The sequence below is a fragment of the Pseudopipra pipra genome, chromosome 3 (assembly GCF_036250125.1).
Source record: "Pseudopipra pipra isolate bDixPip1 chromosome 3, bDixPip1.hap1, whole genome shotgun sequence".
Taxonomy (NCBI): Eukaryota; Metazoa; Chordata; class Aves; order Passeriformes; family Pipridae; genus Pseudopipra; species Pseudopipra pipra.
This window is the reverse complement of record NC_087551.1, coordinates 98,029,675-98,036,383: the sequence shown is the minus strand read 5'-3', so window position 1 is coordinate 98,036,383 and position 6,709 is coordinate 98,029,675. Positions and strand designations below refer to the sequence as shown.

Below are 6,709 nucleotides of genomic sequence, written 5' to 3'. Positions count from 1 at the left end.
AAACAGATCCCTCAGGCCTGCTAGCCTATCCTACTGCATTTGTCATTCCTGCCAGGGCGACATTTTTTTCCCCCTAAGCTTCTGCACACTAAAGAGAGTGAGAGCTTTTTCCCTGCAGTCTTCTTGAAGCCCCCCTGGTTTTTTTACTCAGTGTTGGTGGGTGTATTTTAATATATATATATATATTTATATATATATTTTAATTCCCTGGAATATGGGGTATCTTTTCAGTGTTCAATGAAGAAAAAAGCAGCCTTTTCTGGGTCTCTGTGGTATGCTTCTTACTCCTCATCCTTTCAAAGTTGTAGTAAGCCAGGGTGTTTCTTAACCATGCTGAAATGTCTTGCTTATGTTTAACTTGTAAATGGTTAACGGTGCAGGTGTGGACTGTGTTTTGTGCAGGGTGGGGGTTGATTCTTGTAGCTATCTGGAAAGATTGTTGTGATTTTTGCAGTTGTTCTTTAGCTTGTACTTAAATGTCCATTGTTTGCTCTTTTCGAGTTCTTCTGGCAATACTGCTGTGCAGCTGAAATTATTTTAGGCTGTAGAATAGCTCATAAAAAATCTTGAAGTGTGTTTACTATATGAACGCATTATGTTGCATGCATTAAGCATGTTGTTGTTTATATAAACTTGCTGCATGTGGACAGTACTTGTTTGATATGGAGAACCCGAGACAAAAACTTCACAGATTGGAATGCTCAATGACAGCCAAATGCAATTAAATAAAAGATTATAAGATACTATGTTTTACTCTAAAGTGACTTTTGAAAACAGTGGATTTGTACTTTAAAGGGGAACACTTGTATAAGAGTAGCATTTTTGAAAGAACACTGTCTTAAATGTTTCATATCGATAATACTTTAAAGAGAAAAAGCTTTGTAAATAATGAGTGGTTAATTCAGTTAACTCCCTGAAAAAATTGTAGTATATACTTCAATTTTAAAATAGTTCTTGTAAGTATGACTATAGTCCGTGCACATTTAGTGCAGATTTCTCAATCCTATTAATTTAGTGCTAAAAAGTAGCCAAAGAGTATAAAAGAAAACTACTTACATTAGTAAAAAAGAAACTACCTAGTGTCTTATGGAAGAGGCATTACACAGGTTTGCTTCTTTTATTTGTTACTAACAAAGATTAAACTCAATGGAACAGAAGCATGCCATTTTCTTCTGAGTTCTGAACAACGTGCACAGCCTTATCTAGGCAGAGGAGGGTTTTTTAAACCTTTATTTGTTCTCTGCAGAAGTAACGTGTGCATAAAGTAGCCTTTTTACATAATAAGTGCTTTGCATGGTTGACAATACTCCTTTTAAAGATAGAAAAAGAGCAATGCAGTACTCTCTTTCTTGCAAATAAATACTTTTGGATTTTATTTATAATCTACGGGGAATCTTTTTTTGTATTATGCACTTGCAACAGAGAAATGGTCGTGGGTGCTGGATTTCAGGTGGAGAGAAGTTTCACTTTTATTGAGGTCAGCTAGAGACCAGATCTCTGACTTATCTACATTAAGTAGCTTGCTCTAAATTACTTGAATAAAATTCCTCTTTTTTTAATGTGGTTTTGTTTTGGTTTGGTTTTTTGTTTTTGTTTTTGTTTTTGTTTAGAAAACACTCTCCAACAGAGCTAGCATTAACTTGTCATGATAATCTATTGCTGATAGTTCCTTAAAGGGCACTCTTTTCTCCTACCCCTCTGATTTCAGAAAGAGTATGTTGTACATTTTTAAAAAGGAATAAGATCTAATGCTTCTTTGGCATCCGCCATATTTATCATGCCTATTGGAATCTGCGGTGGAAGTTAGCTCACAGAACTAGTTTCACACTCAGAGCTCAGCCCAGTGCGGCTCTGATGGCTGTGGGGAGGGGGGGTGTCTGAAACGGTGCTAGATTTCTCAATGGACTTCAGCTGGAAGTAATGGGATACTGTGCATTAGCAGGCTGTCTTCTAGCACGCAAAGGTTGAGGTCTCCGTCTTATCCCCTCCTCCCCCCTCCACTTGAATTGTCAGCATCTTCCTAAGGCTGGTGAATAAAACCTGCTAAACTTCGGGAAAAGCCTAACAGAAAACTCAGTTGATTCCCTTCTCCTGCCCCCCAAAAGTTAATTACCGAGCTTGGTTGGATTCCTCCCCGCCACCCTGACATTTGACTGCTGCTAATTCACTGATTAATCTCATTAATGTGATTATAGCAGGATTTGGAGTTGGCTGCCATTGTTCTGCAGACAGCGCTATTCAGCCCCAGCCCTCGCCGCCCCCTTCGGCGCGGCGGTGCGGTTCCTTCAGCACCGGGAGCTGTCCGCGCCGGGAGCTGTCCGGCTTATCCGGAGCTGTCCGCACCGGGAGCCGTCTGCCCGCTCACCGGGAGCTGCCCTCAGTGGGAGCTGTCTGCCCGCTCACCGGCCCCGCGCCCAGCGACTGCTCCCGGAGGTAAAGGCAGGAGAGGCTTCATGCCTTCTAATTAGGTGGCGGGAAGATGGCTGTGGTAAAGCGCCGATCTCTTCATTTAAATGCATTTAAATTCTTTCTCTCCTCCAAAACCTGTCCTCATCTGCGTTCTGTTTTCTGGGATCGATCCATGGGGCAGTGCAGGTTAAACAGCACTTCCTTGCAGCAGTGCAGTTTAACTCTAAGAATGTGAGGGACATTACAGGTGTCACCATACTTAGCCAGACTTTTTCATCCTAGTAAAGAGTGCTTTGTTGAGCTAAATGCTTTCATTTATCTATTTAGGTTTTTTTATTTTTTTGTGCAACACCCCAGCATATCCAGCTCATCACCTTAAAAATTATGTTTGCCCTCACCAGCACTATTGTGCCTAGGGTCTTTCCTGCATCTACACTGCGAATTCCCATTTTCTGGTGTTTGACAATAGGAAGCATTTTATTGATTGAAAATTGATCTTTTTAAGGTATCGTTATACATATAAATGACTTTTGCAGTCTTCAGTTGCAACAGTATTTTATATTCAAATTTGTGGATTAGGCAGATCTAAATCAGATAGGAATAACTTTAAGGTAAGGCATTTTACACAGCACTAGGACTCTGCCCTATTTGGTATTTTGACTTTATTATCTAGAAGTTACATTGTTATCATTTATTATCAACCAATTGCACATGCGCAGTAACTTTTTTTTTTTTACTATCTTCTCTTTGGTTTGTATTCCTTATGACCATGACCCTGTACTGGAAACTGAAGACACACATTAAACTCTGGTGTGTGAAGGATTTGCCAGGATGAGCAGTGAGCTCCTGCAAATCATGAAATTCAAGATACTTTAAAGACAAAGTGTTCTGCTGAGGAAAATGAGGGATCTGTTAAAGAACACACTATGTTTTAAAGGATTTGAGTACAGTAAATGTCAGTGAAACCTCTGCAGCCATTGTAATCTATGCATAAATAATAATTTAGGTTCAAAACTGACAAAGTGCACTAAAACCAAAAAAGTCCGTTGCTTTTTTTACTATGACTTTTGCATAGTTTCTTAGTCACTGATATAATACTTTTAATAGAGTTTCCTATTTTCTTTTTATTTCCTATTCTTCTCATTTTTTTTCTCCACCCCAAATCAGTGTGTAAAGTATTGTCTCTTTAACTGCTTTAGAGAACTATATGTTTAAAGGATGTATAAAATAGGATTGTATAGGAACAGGTTTTAACAGTGACAGCCACAATATGCAAGCCAATTAAGGCTGCTCGTTAGCGGGTATATTCTTGTAATACTCCTGTCAAGCTGAAATTGTACTCCCTTATTGACAGTAGTGGGTTCGTCTGATGCTTGAGTTCTGCTTTCTGTGTTTGTCTAATGTTTCAAGACTTGTTAGAAACTGCTACCAGCCAGAAAGTAAAAGAAATGGAAGGTTTTCAACCATACTTTACTTGAAATTTGCTAACCTGGCTTACTTAACCTGCAGGAAAAATACTGTGCTCTCATTAATGCTGCTTAAACATGACCTGCATCTCCTTTTCCCCATGGATAATGCGCATTGACGAGACACAGGCTGGGGGAGGGAGAATCCAACCCACAACATTAAACCCATACCCTAACAACTTATGGAGGATAATTAGGGCAATGAATTACCAGTCTCCCAAATTTTTTTCCATGCTGGTCTTTTTGTAAGTGCTTCTAATTTATGCAGTGCCCCCCCCCCCCCCCCCCCCCGTAACACTCACCAACACAGGATTTATGTACGTTCTACCCCAATTAAAGCAAGTATTGGTTTTGTCTTCAGTGGGAGAAGCACCAGGCTGTTTCTTTGTGTCATCCCGAAGGCTGTACAAGATGAGCTTTTTTTCCCCAGCTAAATCTCCTTCAAAAAGTTTTACACTACCTGCCATGATATATGTGCCACGTAGTCGCTTTCACTATGACACTAAGGCTAGCCAGGATGTAACAGAAAGAAGCTAGCTCTAGCAGAGAGAGAAGACAAGCCTTGATTTTCCAAACACGGATACAGTTACCCAAAGGTTCTACATGTAAACCTGACATTAGAAACGCTGAGATTCATCTGTAGGGGTGTAGATACCCCTATACACTTACAAGGGGGGCCCTTTCATCACCAGGTGTGCGTATGTGCTTCACAGGCTGCGTTGATTTGTGTGGAAAAAACCCAAACTGACATGCCCTCGCTACGACACAAACATGGTAGCTCTCCCTCCGCGCTACGAGGAGGCTTTTCTCCCCGCAGACCCGCTCCCCCCACCCGCCCCCGCCCTGCGCGGCGCCCTCCGCGCTCCCCGCCCGCACCTGCGGCCCGGCCGCTCCCGAGGGCTCCGCGCCTCGGCCTCGGGGGAGCCCTGCGAGTGCGGGGAGATGTAATCAGAGATGACAGAGAAAAATTAAGGAAAAAAAAACAAACAAAAACCCCAAACCACGAGCGAGGTGGAGAGATGAAGGGGGGGGGCGGGGGAAGAGACACGTAAGTCCTTTTTTTTTTTTTTTTTTTTTGCTTTCTGAGGGAAACACTGCGTTTTCCACCAAGAGCGTGGATGTCGTGAGGGCTCTGCTATTGTTAGTCCCTTCCGCAGCAGGCTGACTCTCCTTTGAATCCTTGTGACAAACTTCCCTCCAAAAACCCCCCTCCTGCCATCGGAGTGCGGCTGTGGAGCTGCTCTGACGGCTCGGGGTGCAAAGGGCTGGTATGCGGGGACTCCCCTTCATACCGCAGTGTGTTGCCTGGGTGGGGAGGGAATGGTAACCTCTACAGTAACCGACATGTCTGGTCTCCACACGTCAGGCAGCGGGCTCGGGAGGGATTACCTCCCAGGGCTGGAGGAGGGTGTTCCTTGTGACTGTCGGGTCAGTCTCCCCCGCTTCTGTCGCGGCCGGCAGGGTCTGCCCGCGGTACCCTGCCAGCCGCGGGGGTGCCCGCACCGAGCAGAGCCGCGCAGGGCGAGCCGCGGCGGGGAGGGAGGGAAGGAGGGAGAGGTGCGGGGAGGAGGGGGCTGCAGCACCACAATGGCAATGAGGAGGGCAACGAGACCGGCAGGCGCGCGTGTGTGTAGGGAGGGCGTGTAGGCTGTATGCGTGCGCTAGCCAGGGTCCTTCCCGTGCGGAACAGCCTGCCCGCGGGCATGGATGCGGAGGGCGGGCGGGACCCGGCGGGAGGCGCGGCGGAGCCCAGGGCAGGGGCCGGGGCACGGCAGGGCTGAGTCCGCGGGGGCGTGCGGAGCCGTGCCAAGGCAGGGGGGTGCCGCCGCCTCCGCGTAAAGATCACAGCCTGTCACGCTGCTACCGAAATGACATTTCGGGGACGGGTTTAAACGAAGCGACTCCCCGCTGTCAAGCCGCTCCCGTCGCAGGGACATCCGGCAGCCCGGGGGCGAGCCCCTCAGGGAGGCTGCCCGCGGGCGGGTGAGCGCCGGAGGAAAGCCTCTGCACAGCCGTGCAAGGCGTGAGGTGCCTCTTCCCAGTCATTGTCTGTTTGACACGTTTAGTAACGCGGTCCCTGGCTAAACGCAGGCAGCGAGACCCACAAAATCCACGTCAAATTGTTGGGGAAACGCTGTTAAGGGTTTGCACATGCAAATCCGGCCCTTTTTGCGTGCGAGCCCTGGTTTCTGTTGGGGCCGTTGATCATATAAAGTTGAGCCGCGCAAGTTGCTAACAGTGTAAGGCTGCTTTATAAATAGTTAATTTCTTTTGTTTCAAAGGGGATAAGATGGTGTGGACAGGTAAAATAAGCGAGGCTTCAGCAATCCAGCTGAATTAGTTCTATAAACCCTGGAGTGGTACCCCAGGGGCAAAACAATGATGATTTTCAGTCATTATTTTCTTTTCGAGATACATTTAGAGACCTAATTGTTGGAGGTTTTTTTTTTTTTTTTTTTTTTTTTTCGGGGGGGTGTTCTCTATCGGAGACACCATTTTACGCCAGCACAGCGGCAGGGGAGTATTTTTAGCGGTCTCCCCTCCCGGGCGGCTGCGGCGTTTCGGCGTTCCCCTCCATTGGGTGGAACACGGCGCCGGCGCGGCGCCCCCCGCCGCCGGGGAGCCCGGCCGGGGTGCGCGGCCCCAGCCCTGCCCCAGCCCTGCCCCAGCCCTGCCCGCCTCCCGCCGCGCCGCGGGGGCCGGGCCTGCGCGGCCGCGCCGGGCACTGCACCGCGCCGCGGGGCCGGCGGGATGGATGCGCGCCGCGCTGCTTAAAGGATGCGGGCTGAGGCGGGGTAAGTCAGCAATCTGCTACGGATGCTGTTCTGCTGCAG

At 47.1% G+C, this 6,709-nt stretch overlaps 1 protein-coding gene across 2 annotated transcripts in view; it reads left to right on the top strand.

Moving 5' to 3' along the window:
- Positions 1-35: 35 nt before the first annotated feature.
- Positions 36-6,709, top strand: part of MYT1L (myelin transcription factor 1 like) — a 305,799-nt gene continuing 299,125 nt past the window's right edge. The window contains exon 1 of one of the 2 annotated variants that reach the window (XM_064650442.1): positions 36-156. The gene's annotated coding sequence lies outside the window, so the exon portion shown is untranslated. Of the gene's footprint in view, positions 157-6,566; positions 6,671-6,709 lie in introns of those variants that run through there. The other variant, XM_064650448.1, reaches the window with a different exon arrangement.